Source organism: Dipodomys merriami, unplaced genomic scaffold (genome assembly GCF_024711535.1).
Source record: "Dipodomys merriami isolate MVZ:Mamm:240054 unplaced genomic scaffold, mDipMer1.0.p SCAF_1861, whole genome shotgun sequence".
NCBI lineage: Eukaryota > Metazoa > Chordata > Mammalia > Rodentia > Heteromyidae > Dipodomys > Dipodomys merriami.
Window position 1 is genome coordinate 45001 of NW_027203228.1, and position 15000 is coordinate 60000.

Consider the following 15000-nt stretch of genomic DNA (forward strand, 5'->3'; position numbering starts at 1 on the left):
CCGACACCCCGCCTGCCGGCCCGGCGGGCACGGGAGCGGCGGCGCGCACACACGGACGGGGAGGAGAGCCAGGCCCCTTCCCCGCCCGGAGGCGGCGCGCCGACGTCCACGGTCCAGCCGGCCAGCCGGCCGGGTCGCGCGTGGCACACACCCGAGCGGCCAGAAAGCCGGGGGTGACGCGCACAACGCAACGCACGCCACACGGCCACGGGGTTTTTCTCCGCCTCCCTCAGAAGCCGGCCCGAATTCACTCGCTCGCACGGACGCGGGGGCCGAGCGCACGACGACCCGCGCCACCGCGGACCGGCGGTGCCGGCAAGGGGTCGGGGGTCTGCGGCGACGACCCGTCGGCGACAAGTCACCGGCCAACGGCGGCGGCCGGAGGCGGCGGCAGGGACCCCGGGAGGCGGGCGACACCAAACCCAACGCACGCGAGCACGCTCACGCGCGGACACCGCCGGCACAGAGCGGACGGGGCCAGGCACGGGAACCGGGGTCGCGCCGGGCACGCGGCGGCGACACGCCGGGAGAGCACAACGCCCCGGATCCGGGACCGGGGCGGGGGACGAAGCCACACGGCTCGAGACGGAGGAGACGATGCGGGCAAGCCTCTGGCACGGCGAGCAGGAGGGAGGCGCGGGAACCCGGGACGACATCGCGCAGGCACGCGAGGCGGCGCCCAGCGGGAGGAGACACGTCACGCCGGCTTCGGGCCCCCGGACGGCCAACTCCCGAGCGAGGGACGCACGCGGGAATCTCACCGCCACCGCCCCCGTGGCGTACCGGCGGTCCCGCTGGCAGGAGCCCTCGCGTCGTGAGCAAAACCGATCCGGGAAGACCCTTCAAAAGCCACCGCCGCCGCGACGACGTGCCTCCCCCACACCGGGAGAGCAGCCTCACGAGCCGAGCGCCGTCCCCCCCACCAAGAGAACACACCACACACGCCCAACTCGACCGTCCGCCGGTGGCCGGCCACCAAGGCCAAACCGGTGAGGATCGCGGAAGGCTGATGCGGGTGAGGAGGGCATGCCGGAAGCCCAATAAGAGCAGCGGGGAGGGTCATCGGGTCGGGTCACCGGGGTGAGAGGCGAGCGAGCGAGCGAGCGGCCACCCCCCCCCCACGGGCGGGTGGCGCAGCCGCAAACCAGCGGGGAGGTGAGACCTTTCCGGGCACAGCCGGCACGCCAGGGAAACGAACGCGGGATCTCACCACCCCCAACTCCTGGGCGGTCCCGCGCAACGCCTGGGACACCGAGCCGGCCGACCAGCGGACCGGAAACCCCCACCGCGGCAGCGGCGGGCCCCCCCAAAAGAGGCCCGAGAGGGAAAAGGCAGCTCGCACACGCCTCAAAGACCCCGCGAGCGCCCGCGGAGCCACCCGCGCCAGCAGGGCCCCACCGCACCCATCCACACCGCCGGGCACGGCACCCATCATCGACCGCCTCTTTTTCGGCCGCGTGAGCAAGGGCCCACACACACCGGGATCCTCGGCTCCGGAGGGCCAGAACCCCCCCCGAGCGGCACACCACCACGGGCACGGCGGCCCCGGAACACCGCGGGGCCCGGCGCCCGGCACGGCGCCGTCGTCGCCAACGGGCGGCGGCCCACACAGACGCTCGGGAACAGCGTCGCCAGGGGCCGGAGGGGGAGGGGGACGGGACCCCCCAAAAACCCCACGGCACCCCAAGCACGAGGCCGGGAAGCCACACACCACACGCCCTCGCATCGCGACCCAGCACAGGCTCCAGGCTCCGCCACTCGACACACCGCGCGCGAGGCAGGGGCGGGGACGGATCGGGAACGTCCTCCACTCACCACACCAGACGACGGCCCGGGAGAGGCCCCGCGGGACCCTCCCCCAGCTCGGAGGGGGGAGGCGCGGGCACGCAGTTACCAACGCGGGCAGCCACTAACGCTCAAAAGCGGGACAGGGAGCGGCAGGGCCGCGGGAGCCCATCGGGGGCGGGCCCCCGCCAACCCGGCAGCGAACGCCGCCTCCCGAACGAGGATCGCTAGAGAACCTCTCCTCACTCTGAGGGTGGCCCGCACCCAACCCCGACGGGAACCCCGCCGGGACCAGCACACATCAAAGGCGTCCATCCTTCCCACCACGGGTGGCAGGGAGGGGTGGGGCGGGGGGGGTCTGCGGCAGCAGCAACACCAACCCTGGTCGGTCGGCCTTGCCGTGCGGGGCCAGAGCAAGGTCGCGCACACGGGCGGGAAAGCCCGCACAGGCCCGGCTCGCCTCCCACTGCAACATCTCAGGTCCCCCGGTGCAACAAGAGCCAGGTGACACGGCAGGGAAGACAAGCCAGGACCAGGGCCGGCAGCTCATGCGGGGAAGCCACCCGCCCGGTGCAAGAAGGGAAGAGCGCTCCTCCTCTGGGGAACCGCCTCGACCCCCCCCCCAGCAGAGACGTCAATCTCTGCGATAACTTTTTTCTCACTCGCACAAGCCCCACAAACCCAAGGACGGCCGGGACACACCACGGGCAGCAGGCTGGCACAAGGCAACGGACAACGCCGGGATCGGGAACGACACCACCACTCAGCCTCAGGCACCTGAGAGAACCGACCGGGAGCGTTCCGGGAGCACCGCAAGAGGGCAGAGCGCGAGGCGCGGCTTTTCACACCACACAGCACGGGCAAGCACGGAGCACCGACCCTCCCTCTCCGCGGAGAGAGCCGACCCCCGTGCCGATAACGAGTCACGGGAAGAGAGGAGCAAGATCAGGGGCGCCCCCCCTCCTCCAGCGTGTACAAGTCCCCGACCTCACGGCGAGGGCAGGGAGAGCGCAGCCGGACCCGGTTGCCGCACCCCTGCCTCCCCGCACACCACCGGCGCCGGCACGGTGGGACGGTGAGGGCAGGGGCCCACGGGCAGAACGAGAAGAGCGGTCCCATTCGCCATGAATGTCCGTCCCTCGCCTGGCGCAGCTTAGGCCCGGGCCCGAAGGAGATCGCAACGTCACCACATCAATCACACCGAGGGGGCGGAGAAGACAGCCACACGGCACTCGGGAGGCGGTGGGGCCCAGGAAGCTCGGCTCCCGAGAGGGCCAACAGCCTGGGATAAAAGCGTAGCCAGGACAGACAACCTTTCGTGAGTAACGAGCGAGGTAAAAGGAAAAAAAAAAAAAAAAAGAAAAAAAAAAAAAACTTAAAAAAATAAAAAAATAAAAAAATAAAAAAATACCACGGGCTTCAGCGTCCCTGGCGCTCGGGATTACCAGGACACCTCCGCCGGGCACAGAGCCGAAAGAAGCTAGAGAGGAAAAAAAGAAAAAGAAAAAGAACCACGGACAGCGCTCGGGAGTAGCGCAGGTCAGCGGCCGACCAGGCCCGCCATCGGGAAGCGGCAGGTCGGGGGAGTTGGAGCTAGGGGCGATAGGAAAAAAAAAAAAAAAAAGCCACGGAGGTCGGACGAGCACGACGGCAGGACGGGGATGCCGCACACGCACAGGCAAGGCAAGGCAGGACTCGCCCCCCGCCTTTTCCTCCTCAAGCCGGCCACGGCGAGGGAAGCACACCGCGCGGGCCTACCTATGCACCCCAGGCAACCAACCACTCTCCTCCTCGGCGTGCCGAGGCAAGGGCCAGAATCCGGCACCGGGAGCGGGGGAGAGATCAAGGACGACGGGACTCACTCAGCCACCAACCAACCACCACCACCACCACCACCACCACCACCACACCCACGAGCCACCACAGGGGCAAGGCCTGCTCAGGGCAGCGGGAGCCCGGGGTGCGGGGGGAAGGGCAGGGGGACCCGGACCGGGAAGAGACGGGAAAGGCCCGGCACACAGCATCCGAGAGAGCCCCAAAAGACCCGCTGACAGCCACCGGGACACAGCATGCCAGCACCCTCCTGCAGGTACAAAATCCTCACGTCACCACGCCAAAACCAGCTGGTCACGCAGGGGCGACAACTCGCTGGCGACAGGGACCTCTCGGAAACCACATCGGGGACACCTGTCCCCAACACGTCCCCAACAGAGCCAGACACGGAACTCTCAGGGACAGCTGGTCGACCACATAGGGCGAAGACAGACGAAGAGAGAGGGCGGGAGCGGGGTCAGGGGACGCACCCGCCCCACTACCCCGGGTGCGCACGGGCTCACGGCACGAGCGGCACGGGGAGCCTTCCCCCGGCAGACGCGAGGCACCCACTCCGAGAGGCACCCAGCCACCACACCCACACCGCGCGGGGTCGGTGGTGAGCGCCCTGCCGCCAGCACGCACACACGCGGGACTCCCGGGCTCGGGTCCCCGACTCCCGAGGTGCTCCCTCCGCCTCGACTTTTCCCCTACGCAGGGCCCACCGGGCAAGTCCCCGCCATCGCGCACACCGCAGACGGTAGGTAGGTAGGTCCCGGCCCCGAGGCTCGCCTCGGCCGTGCCCACGGCTCCTCGCGCCGGAGAAGTCTGTCCTCCGGCCTCCGGGGCCGTGGAGAAGGCCGTGGAGGAAGGCCACACGGGGCCGGCGACCCAGGCCCTCGCGCCCGGCACGCGCCAAGCGCTCACTCGGAGGTGACTCCGACGACCATCCTATGTCGGGGAGGGGCGGGGTGTAGGTCCCGGCCCCGAGGCTCGCCTCGGCCGTGCCCACGGCTCCTCCCGCCGCAGAGGTCTGGCCTCTGGCCTCCGGGGCCCGTGGAGGAGGCCGTGGAGGGAGGCCACACGGGGCCGGCGACCCAGGCCCTCGCGCCCGGCACGCGCCAAGCGCTCACTCGGAGGTGACTCCGACGACCATCCTATGTCGGGGAGGGGGGGGGGGTGTAGGTCCCGGCCCCGAGGCTCGCCTCGGCCGTGCCCACGGCTCCTCCCGCCGCAGAGGTCTGTCCTCCGGCCTCCGGGGCCGTGGAGGGAGACCACACGGGGCCGGCGACCCAGGCCCTCGCGCCCGGCACGCGCCAAGCGCTCACTCGGAGGTGACTCCGGGGAGGGGGGGTGGTCCGAGTCCGGGCCGGGACCGGCCCCACCACCTAGCGGCTCACCCGGGGACCCTTTCCCCCGACTCCCGAGACGTCCCTCGTACTCTCCTTCTTTCGCCCTCAAAGACCAGAGTCCAGGGAGGGGAGGAGGACAAGGCGTCGGGCCCAGACAGAACTACGGGAGGGGAGGAGGACAAGGCGTCGGGCCCAGACAGAACTACTGGTCGACCCGACCAAGCCGCCACCCCCGGCACAGACCGGGCACGGAAGAGAGAGCGGCGACTCACGGCCCCACCCCGCGCTCGCCTGCGGGCGCAAAGTCCGACAGAACAGCCGCCCCGGCGCCACAGCGACACCACGGCGACAGTCGCGCCCGGCACCCGGTAGAGGCCGGGCCTCCGCCCGGCTCGCTGCCGCCAGACCTCCTCCTTCACTCGCTCGCTCGGCTGAGAACGAGGGGACTGTCATATCAAGGCGGACGCCAGGGGGAGCACGACAACCGCCTTCCAACGACCGACTCCACCGAGCCGCCGTACCCCGGATCGGCGCGCGCCGGGCGGCTCTGAGCTCCGGAGACACAGAACACGGAAACGAATCGCCTCACTCCCCACCGCCACGCACCGAGAGGCACAACCTAGGTCAGGACCTGCAGCCGGGTCCTCTCTGCGACCTCACGAACGACACCAGAGCCACCAGAGACCTAGACCGAGATCGAGCCGCCGCCGCCGCCGCCGCCAGCGACCAAAGTGAAACCAGGAACCAGGACGGGAGTCGCCCGAACGGAGCGGCCCGAACCCGAGAACCGGGAAGTCGGGATCGGTCCCAAGCAGGAAGGGGCGGCAAAGACGGCAGGCCTGCACCACGAGAGAAAACGAACCGGCCACCCGCACGACCTCCGCCGCCCGTGGCAAGACCCCCACCCCCACCCAACATGGCCAGAAAAGGGCAAGTGAGCGCTCGTCCCACCGTCTGCCCGCCCGTCTTTTTTTTTTTTTTTTTTGGGGGGGGGGGGGTGTTTGTACGTTTTGTTTTCTTTTTCCCCCAGATGGAAACCAGAAAGAAACAACAACAACAACAACAACAACAACAACAAAAAACTCCCAAAGATGGGTCGGCTCCAGCAAGAGACGAGCCCTCGGGAGGCACCCCGCTCACTTGTGAAAGTCCGCCGCCCGCCCGCCCCACAACACGCTCCCTCCCCCCGCCCCCACCCGCCCCCCCCCCTTCACAGGCAGGGAAAGGGCAGGGGAGGTTTCTTCTAACACAGAGAGGGTAGGTACACGTCACGCACACAGGTCTGGAAAACCACGGTGACAGCGCCATGGGAAGCGTGAGTCCACTCACCCATCACTAAATGACAGGAAAGCCAAACGAGAGCCGCTGGCTGGGCAGAAAAGGCCTTTGACAAAATTCAACATTCATTCATGCTAAAAGCTCTGGAGAAAATAGGAATAGAAGGAACATTTCTAAAAACAATAAAAGCCATTTATGACAGACCAATAGCCAATATTATACTTAATGGGGAAAAGCTACAACCAATTCTCCTAAAATCAGGAACAAGGCAAGGATGCCCACTGTCTCCACTCCTCTTCAATATAGTCCTAGAACCCTTAGCCAGGGCAATAAGGCAAGAAAAAGACATTAAAGGGATCCGCATAGGGAAAGAAAAAGTTAAACTATCCCTTTTTGCAGACGACATGATACTATACCTCCACGATCCCTAAAAGTCCATCCCGAATCTCTTAGAAATCATAACTCTCTTCGTCAAAATAGCAGGATACAAAATAAACCCACAAAAATCAGTTGCCTTCCTATACACTGATAATGTACAGGAAGAGAGGGAAATAAAGGGAGCAACCCCATTCACAATAACCTCCCGAAAAATAAAATATTTAGGAATTAACCTAACCAAAGATGTAAAAGAACTATTTAATGAGAACTATAAAAAGTTAAAGAAAGAAATTGCAGAAGACACTAGGAAATGGAAAGACCTCCCATGCTCCTGGATAGGCCGACTTAATATAGTAAAGATGGTAATACTTCCAAAACTAATATACAAATTCAACGCAATTCCTATTAAAATCCCAATGACGTACATCACTGAAATACAGAAAACAGTCCAAAAATTCATATGGAACAACAAAAGACCTAGAATAGCCAAAACAATTCTAGGGGATAAAGACAATATGGGAGGGCTATCCATGCCGAACTTCAAACTCTACTACAGAGCTATAATAACAAAGACAGCATGGTACTGGCACAAAAACAGACCCGAAGACCAATGGAACAGAATAGAAGATCCAGAAATAAATCCACAGGCCTACAGCCAGCTGATATTCGACAAAGGAGCCAAAGACATACAATGGAAGAAACACAGCCTCTTCAACCGCTGGTGCTGGGAAAACTGGGCAGCCACATGCAGAAAACTAAAAGTGGACCCCAGCCTATCACCATGCACCAACATCAACTCAAAATGGATTAAAGACCTTAACATTAAACCTGAATCTCTGAAACTACTGCAGGACAGAGTAGGAGAGACACTTGAACTAATAGGCACAGGAAGGAACTTCCTGAACAGAGTCCCAGGGTCACAACAAATTGGAGAGAGACTCGACAAATGGGACTACCTTAAAATAAAAAAAAATAAAAAAAAAACAAAAAAAAAACAAAAAAACAGCTAGCCTTTTCTAATAGGCTCTGCCACTCTCTCTGGAGCAGGATTCGGGGCATGAGGCGGTGAATCTGAACCCGACACACAGGTGTTGGAGGGTAGAGGCATCTTCACTCACATGCCTGTGGTGGAGGACCTGGACCCGAGTGTGGCGGTGCACAGTGGGTGTGGGTGTGTGTGTCTGTGACTCTGTGTGTGTGTGTCTGTGACTCTGTGTGTGTGTGTGTGTGTGTGTGTGTGTGTGTGTGTGTGCGCGCGCGCGCGGGGCTGGGGGGAGGGCAGGTAGGGAACCCTAGGAGGAAAGACAGGGAGAGACAGATGAGGGGCCCCGGCCCAAACAGAGTGGGGGGGTCAGAGGGGCGATCCTATCTCCCGGGGGGGGGGGGGTGAAGCATGGTTAGAACCCACAGGCCCGGCGGGCGTACTTCTCTTTGGAGTTCGCACTGGGAACATATGCGGGCAGAAGCGCCCCAGCACACACATCGCATCGCAGACGGGTAGAGAGGCAGAGCCAGGGGGTCAGGCATGGTAAACACTCTATTCCGTCAACACACCTTAGGGTGTGTGTACAATATCCACAAGGTAAAAGTTTATTCATCCATTCCCCAAAGAAGAAGAAGAAGATTATGTCAGTTACAGGGAAGTAGATGGATGGACCGATGGACTAGGAGCGGGGGGGGGGGGGGGGGGGGCAGGGGGGGGTGCCGGCGGCGGCGGAGAAGAACCTAGAACAGGTGATGCCAGGGGAAGACAGACCGGCGGAGAGACAGACAGACCGACCAACCAACGGCACCTGTTTTCTCTCCTACGTGGACGCTAGACCTAAACTATAACTGGACATGGTAAGCTACACAGCACTCCGGGCAAACAGAGTGTGTGTGTGTCCCCGTGTGTGTGACACACATACTGTCCTTTTGTCAGAAGGTGTAACTTCTCTGAGCATTTAAGATATTGCAGAGAAGACACAAGACGTAATATCCGTAAGTGGCACGACTGTGAACGTATTATAACAACCGGACGTGTGAGGACCAAAGCTGGAATTAGGAGGACAGAAATGTACCTGTCCTCACGCTTTGGGTCATGATCACAAGTACATTTGGTTTAGGATCTTTCAAAACACATCGATGTATCCTTCTGGACACGATGGTCTAGGACCACACTAGTCAATAGCCACTTCAAAGCCAGATCCGCGGTTTGGATACGTTTCAATTGGCTTATATTGCATCCTCCAATATTTTTCTCTTCTTTTTATTCTACCTTCTCACTAAAGATCCAGTGGTATAAAGCTACTTTTATTCTCTTAATATTCCATAACTGAAGTGATCTGCTTTGTTTTGCAGCTTTCTCAGCTTAATTCACTGAGGCCTATTTAGTCACACATGATGAGAGGTCCAGAAACATCTTTGGGGCCACGGATGGCTTTTGTAAAGTCCATTTGGGGAAATAGCAAATATAATCTACCATGTCCTAAAATGTAACAGATTATCTCTATGGGGCCGATAGATATCCAGATGTGCCCTGTCAACAGCCAGTTATTTTAATTTACTTAAGGGAAATCAAGTGAATAAAAGTCTATATAGTTCAAGAAATTGTATTCTGATACCTATATAAAAAGTTTACCTGAGTGGGTGAGGACATTTGCATGAAATTTCACCTAGGGCAGCACTTGATATTTATAACTCTCCCTAAACTATTGCATTGCCTGTTTTCCATTTTCTTGGCACTCCTTTAGAAATGTTCCCGTCTCAATCTTTCACCCACTGCAGCCGTGGGACCCTTTTTCATAATACGGACGTAAAGACATTTGTGGTACCGTATATAAATTACAACCGTAGGGGCTGGGAAGGTGGCTCAGTGGTAGAGTGCTTGCCTTGCATGCCTGAGGCCCTGGGTTCGATTCCTCAGCACCACATTAAGCAAAAAGAAAAAAGCCGGAAGTGGCGCTGTGGCTCAAGTGGTAGAGCACTAGCCTTGAGCTGAAGAGCTGAGGGACAGCGCCCAGGCCCAGAGTTCAGGCCCCACGACCGGATCCAAAAAAAAAAAAAAAAAATTACAACCGTAAATAAACTGGTACAGTTTGCTCGTAAGACATAATATCCAAACGAATTCCGTGTCCAGAAAATAACGAAAAAAAACACCCCCTGCGGGCCCCCCTCTCCCTCCGCTCGGCCCTCCCTTCAAGAACATTTCCTTGTTTGCTGTTGTTTCGTTTTGTTTCGTTGTAAATAAATAAAGCCGCAGAAGAGAGCCGGCGATACCTCATCGCTACTCTCGCGAGAGTCTCTCGGACTCTCGCGAGAGTCGCCAGCCCCCGCCATCAGCACCGAATCATTCCCTGTCACTCCACACGGTGTCCAGTAGGTGGCACCCCAAAACAAGGAAAAAGAACGTCAGGCCCAAGATCGATCAAGACACTTAGGAAGGTCTTGTGAGGAAGGAACACCTCCCCCTACACACACACACACACACACACACACACACACACACACACACACACACACACACACACACACACACACACACACACACACACACACACACACACACACACACACACACACACACGCACATCCCCGCCCACACAGGTCATGAATGGCAAACCCCTATGGCACAGAGAGACAGACAGACAAAACACATGGGGTGTGGAGAGAGACCGGAAATCAAAAACAAAAACAAAAACAAAAAACATTTTCCTGGCTTGACCTATGAATGGGCCTGGGCTGGCATTCTGTCCTCTGGGCCCTACAGTCAATCCATGGCAGTCGCTCCTCTCTCCTCATCACTGTAATCCTATCTGATATTTGCCAGAGCCGAACGTGCAGTGGGGACACTTTGGTTCATCGATCTAAACTAGGGCCCGGGGCGGAGGGGGTGGTGGTGGTGGAGGGGAAGCCTAGGAAGTCTGTTGCTATAGTTGGTGGCGGCGGCGGTGGTGGTGGCGGCAGTGCAAAGTGTGTGTGGGGGGAGGGGGGGAGGTAGATCACATGCTGCCATACGTGCCTGTGCCTGTGTGGTAGGAAACAGCAGCAAAGATCAAGGGGTGCAGGGTGTGTGTGTGCACGCCCCAGTCAGTCCTGGGGCTTGAACTCAGAGCCTGAGTGCTGTCCCTTGGCTCTTGTGCTCAAGACTGGCACTCTGGGGCTGGGAAGGTGGCTCAGTGGTAGAGCGCTTGCCTTGCATGCGTGAGGCCCTGGATTCGATTCCTCAGCACCACATAAGCAGAAAAAAAGCCGGAAGTGGCATTGTGGCTCAAGTGGTAGAATGCTAGCCTTAACCTGAAGAGATGAGGGACAGCGCCCAGGCCCAGAGTTCAGGCCCCACGACCGGACCCCCCCGCCCCCGCGCCAAAAAAAAAAAAAAGAGACTGGCAGTCTGCCATTTGAGCCAAAACTCCACTTCTGGCCTTTGGGTTGCTTAATTGAAGACATGAGGCTCACCAAAGTGCAATGCCTATATACCTCTGATCATATAACAAGAAGTCTTCCCCTTTCTTTGTGTTTGTTATCATCGATGTTATTTTGTTTTCTCTTCTCCCCCCCCCCCATTGTTTCTTCCTTCATCTATTTCCGGGAGGGGCAAGAAATGGAGGGACCCAGGATGAAGAAGTGCAACAGTGGCACTCACTAGACACTATGTTGACACACAACCTGTGGGTGGGGAACAAACAGAACTTGAGGGAGGGAAAACCTGTGAGAGAGCCAGGGAAGGGGTGACATTGTCCAAAAAAAAAAAAAGTACTCTTTTTTAGGGGGTGGGGGGAGATGGGAGGGCAGGAATGGAAACAAAGGAGGAGGCAACAATGCTTGATAAGAAATGTACTCATTTCCTTGCTCGTGTCATTGTAACCACTCTGTAAGTATTTTCACAATTAACACAACTCATTAGCCGGGCGCCGGTGGCTCGCGCCTGTAATCCTAGCTACTCAGAAGGCTGAGAGCTGAGGATCACGGTTCAAAGCCAGCCCGGGCAGGATAGCGCCCAAGCCCAGAGTTCAAGCCCAACGACAAAAAAAAAAAAAAAAAAAAAAAAAAAAAAAAAAAAAAAACTTATTAATTAAAAAAAAAAATGTACTCTTCCTACCTCACTTATGTAATGTAATCTTTCCTATCCTTTTTTTTTTTTTTTTTTTTTTTGTCAGTGGTGGGTCTTAAACTCTGGGCCTGGGCACTGTCCCTAAACTCTTCAGCTCAAAGCGAGTGCTCTACCGCTTGAGCCACAACGCCACTTCCGATTTTCTAGTGCCTCATTGGAGATAAGAGTCTGGTGACTTTCCTGCCCTGCCTGGCTTTGAACCGTGATCCTCAGCTCTCAGCCTCCTGAGCAGCTAGGATTACAGACGCGAGCCACCGGTGTGGGCTGGCATACTGTAACCGTTCTGTATGTCACCATTTCCCTAACAATTTGTAAAAAATCAAAGGAGAGAGGGAGGGTGAGATAACAACCCCTCACGCCTGAGAAGTGAAACCCAACGGGCTTCTAACCGATCTGAGATTCTTTGAAGGTTTTTGCGATGTTAATCACAATCACAAACACAGACGGACAGTTTCTCCAGTCACTCCTTAAGAGGAACGGGGAACAGGGACAGGGAGAAGAGAGGCAGATCCTGGCCTGACCTAGGCGGGAAGATGGAGGGGAGACAAGACTCCTGAACTCCTTTTTCCCCTCACTCTCCTCCGTCCAGAGGGTGGGAGCGTAGGGGTCGGCCACGGGGACATCCCACGGTCACAGTCATGCCTCCCGGAGGGGCAGAGGGCAGAGCACAGGCAAGCATGCCAGCTTCCCCGCCCGCCCCTCCCATTCTGTCCCTGGCGGGCTTGGGCGGGAGGCATACTAGTGGCAGCGGGCGGGTGGAAGTAGTCTGACAACTCCAGCTTGCAGGAAGTCAGTGGCTGCTGGTGGTAGGCAGGGAGGGTCCCAGCAGAAAAAGACCAGAGAGAGAGCGCGCGCACAGACTTTTCCTGCCCAAGGGCAAAAGAGGCCACTTTTGTAAAGATGGGGAGGGGGAGGGGAGGCTGATTCACTCCCCCCCACCCCACCCCGCGCGCTAATGAAGTTACAGGAGCTGAGGGCTGGCCGCCCCACCCCCCACCCCGCCGGGGTGTTTCGCAGAGGACGCAGGGCGGGTCGGGGGTGGGGGTGGGGTGGGCTGGTTTAAGCCTGGAGCCCCAGTCAACTCAGGAACTTCAGGCAACGTTCCTTTGTCTTGTAAATGTCGTCATGGCAACGACTTAAGCGCCCTGGCGGAGGGGGGGAGGGTGGGTGGGGAGGGAGGAGAAAGAAGAAGAAACAAACACGCCCACCCCAGCAGGCCTGCCTGAGTTGAGGCCTTGAATTTCAACCTCAGTAGGGCCACTAAACTAATAAAAATCGTTGTAAGAAACTGTTGACGGAGGACCCTCGGGATAGGATGATTAGGCTGTGTACCCGTGAGGCGAGGTGGCCGTGTGTTCCAGCTTCGTGCCAAGAGGTTGCCTTATCTCGGCCTATCTTCCTTCCCAGAATTGAACACAGAGGCAAGCAGGATAATTTCCAGGGGGAAATGAGGCCTGGGAAAGCACCACCAGGAATTCAGAGACAAGACAGCCGGACAGCTTCCTAATGAATGGCTCCACACATCCTATTTTCTTCACTTTTCAGTCCCTCATAAACGAACAGTTATTAGGAAAGAAAACTAATAGGTGGGGGTGGGTGGTGGAAGGGAAAAGAGCAGCTCCCTTCCTCTGAGCTTTTGCACAAACAATGAGTATACTGCGGGAACGGAGCCAAGAGTTTCCTCAAAGAAAGGAGGAAACTTACACCGGGGAGGGAAGTAAATTTTAAAAAGAAACAGAGCATGGGTCAAAGCACCCCCCCCTCCCCCCCATGCATGCATGGGAAACCAACAGAATCATCTCTTAAACCCTACTACAGGCTCAAGGTAGAGAGTTTACTTTGTTTCTTTTTCCTCTGTGTGTTTTCAAGGTTTCACTTTCATTTCTGGGCACATAACCATTGGGCCTTGCCTCGGTGGGTGTTTCTCCCCCTAAAAGTATCTATCCTGTCTTTTGGGTCTTACTGTGTGTGAGTGTGTGAGTGTGTGAGTGAGTGAGTGAGTGAGTGAGTGAGTGAGTGAGTGAGTGAGTGAGTGAGGCAGCCAGGCAGCCAGGCAGCCAGGCAGCCAGGCAGCCAGGCAGCCAGCCAAGCAGCCAGCCAAGCAGCCAGCCAGGCAGTCAGTCCAGAGATCTAATGTCTCCCCTATTTTAAACGTACCTTTTGCATATGTGAGAGAAAACACACGAAACTGGTTTTCTATAGGAACATATATGTGAATACATTCACCATGGAGTGAAAAGATAGAGTCGCTTCCAAATGATATGTACAGCAGAATACCAACACATCGAGATGACTTCTGCAAGAAGCCAAGGCCCACTTTTGAAATCCCATAATGAGGAAGCCTCAGTCAGTGGCCTGGTTTGAGTCCAGGCCTCCACTTAAAAACGACCTTTACTTTGTGTTTTTATTTTTCCCTGTTTTCTTTTCCTTTCTATGACCTCTCCCCCCAACGCCCCAACCCCTTCCCTCCATAGGTCTCTCTTTCTCCTTTTCTTTCTCTGTAGTTTGAGCCCGAGAGTTACTTAATTCTCGAACTTCTGGGTTTTCCTTAGATCTGGTAACCTGTTGGACATAAAAATTTGGGAAAGCCTCAAAACAGTCACCCCCACCCCACGAAAAATAATCATGCTTGTCGCCAAAAGCTGTTAAATGAGAAAACAGTGGTCAAGTTAAGCCAATGAAGGCTGTAATAGCAACCATGTTTCTAGACTACTGTACCAAGTTTTTTTTTAAATATATATTTTTTAAATATATTTTTATTGTGAAAATACTGTACAGAGGGGTTACAATTACATGGGTAAGATAATGAGCACATTTCTTATAAGCATTGTAGCCTCCTGCTTTTTTTCCCCTTCCCATCCCTTCGTATCCTCCCCCCCCCCCCGCCGTCCCCCCACCAAAGTTGTAAAGTTCGTTTTTCGACATAACGACTTGTATATCTCATTGTTTCAATGGGTCCTCCTGTAACCCTGTTTTAACAATTTGTTTTTTCCCTTCCCCTCCACATATATCAACACCAGGATTTTTTTTTTTATTAAGCAAAACAACTCAGTTATTCAGCTGTGAGTATGTCCATACAAACAAGATGCAGGAGCCTTCCATGCTGGACTGGCCAAAAAAGGGGGGAGAGCTAGGAAGGTGGCTTAGTGGTAGAGTGCTCGCTCCCCTTGCAAGCATGAGGCCCTGGGTTCGATTCCTCAGCACTATATAAACAGAAAAGGGGAGCAGTGGCACCCTGTGGCTCAAGTGGCAGAACAGTAGTGAGCCTTCAGATGAAGAGCAGAGAGACAGCACCCAGACCCA